A 2,506-nucleotide genomic window follows, 5' to 3' on the forward strand; every position below is an offset into this window, starting at 1 on the left:
GAATGGAATGGAGAAGAGCTTGGTTGTTTTTTTTTAATTTTTTTTGGGTGGAGGTAAATAAGAAGCTTAAAATAAAATAATGTTAGCAATAGAAATATATGTCAGCCAATGAATTAGCAGATTAAAAAACAACAATTTACTAGCAAGGGTCAAAATTTACCCACAAAGAGGCTTGAGTCCATCGATATCCACATTAATATGATCAGTCACATTACCATTTATCACTTGAATACAATCAACCCATATAGTACCGGAATTACAACCGCAGAGCACAGATTCACAGACAGGAAGACTTCAGAGGCACACCACTAAATCTGTGTGGCAGGATACACTGACAGCACTATAGACAAATTAGTGGAGAGCACACAAAACAAAAACATCAAGCCAGGCTGAAGCACTAGAAAGCACTTCCCAAATGCCTACATGAGATAGTATAGCATTATATAAAGGATGCACACCAATTATAAAAATACAATTTTATTCATATAGCTTACTAAAAAACACAATTCCAACAGTGACACAAATGGCTATATAAAAAACACAAGAACAAAAAACAAAACGGGTAACTAGATACTTTTAAAATATGCTAAGAGCCAATATTGGAAACAGAGACAAATGTACCAAAATCTGCCCATAACGTTTTGGCATAAAGCTTTTATCAAGCTTTTTATACTGGCATACATAAGGATACATTCCTAGAACATCACATCACAGTGTTTCCATTTACAGGCTTTTAACTACTTTTATTATTTGTCCAATAAAAAGCATGAGTACTTTTATCTGATTTTTCTTTTGAAGGTACACTGCTGCCATTCTTCATCACTTTCTTGACGATATTCTGCATGAATTTACAAGTTTCATCTTTGTTTGGTACAATTTAAAGGAGTTGATGCATTGTTTAATCCCGATGTAGCTATATTAGATCTTAGATCTTATGGTTGCACTTGTTTACTCCTGCTTTACATAGATTGAATCTTTTCAAATTATTTTTATTAAACAGATTTTTTTGAAAAGCATATTTCACAACAATATTAAAGGGACACTATAGTAACAAGAACAATTACAGCTTCATGTAGTTGTTCTGGTGTCTATACCATGTCCTTGCAGGCTTTTTGTTGTAAACAATGCATTTTCTATATGTTGTATTAAATAAGCAGCTTAGTTTGCCATGATGGACAAGAGGGATACCCAACATGTGGGCTGCGTCTGCTATCCAATCAATAGGTGGAACACAAAAGATGATTGGTGGTTATGGGACAGCTACTAATTGTTGTTTTTATTCACAGATCAAGTAACAACTGACCAATAAAGGCACAATAGAAGTAACAGTAAAATATATACTTTCAGCAGGATATTCCCAGACACTTTGACTGCAGCTACTAGAGCTGACGGACCAGCAGTGATACAGTGTATATTACCCTTGCTATGCATGTGTGGGAGTAGGAGCTAGCTTGGGTTGTTTATTCTAGAGTGAGACTAGGTTTAGCTTGTTGCTGAATCTAGCTAGTTACTGCCAGGGGCACTTTAAATAACATTGAGTTGAAGATAAGAGATTGACATTGATCCTAGCGTGAGACTTGTTTACCAATATACAGTTGCTAAAGGTTTTTTTTTGTTAATTGATACCAAAAGAAAATCCTTTCTTGAGGGAATGTGTTCAGTAAAAAGAAGAAATAAAAGTTCCTCTTGCCTAGCTACTTTTATGTTGGCATTCACAAAAACTTTGAATGGAAGGGGAAGTGTCCTTCATTTATCCTAATGTGACACTATTGTTTATGTCTAGACAAGTGTCACACTACTAGCCTCTAATACTTAACACCCACTTGTAATCACCAGTTAGTTGTTAAAAGCTTTTTTTTTTTTTTTTTTTTGTTAATTGTTTGTAGAAAGGAAATCCCTTTTCAGGGAGTATGTTGTTCAGTCAAAAAAAGAAAAAAAAACTTTCTCTTATATAGTTACTCCAACATTGGCACTCACACAAACCTTGACTAGTAGAGATAACCTGCCTCATTCATCCTACAGTGACACTGTTGTTTACGGTTAGTGCATGGTCACACTGCTAGCCACTGCCACTTAACACCAACTTGGAATCTACAATTTCCAGTTTTAAAGTTTTTTTTGTTTTTTTTTAAGTGTTTGGAGAAATAAAATCTTTTTTTTGCCGAGTGTGTTTAGTCCAGTGTGTGTGTGCAAGCACTGTGCAGTGCACTTTAATTTTATAAAGTCAAACCCAATAAGATCGTAGTAGTAAATTCACGTATCACCAGCCTATTGTGCCATACAAACTCCTATTTTTGCTGAATAACAGAGACAGACAAACCCACCATCATCAATGTTGCATTATGTTCCAGAAGAAATTCCTCGGCCATGAGGACTGCCTCCCTCTCTTTGACAGCACACTGGTGGCAGTCCATGGTGCACTTCAGCAGACATATTGCAGGAAATCAGACAAGTGGTCTCTTTGCAAGAAGATTCCTTTTGTAGGTGTGTGCTGTTCGGCACACAC

The sequence above is a fragment of the Pelobates fuscus genome, chromosome 10, assembly GCF_036172605.1.
Source record: "Pelobates fuscus isolate aPelFus1 chromosome 10, aPelFus1.pri, whole genome shotgun sequence".
Lineage (NCBI taxonomy): Eukaryota > Metazoa > Chordata > Amphibia > Anura > Pelobatidae > Pelobates > Pelobates fuscus.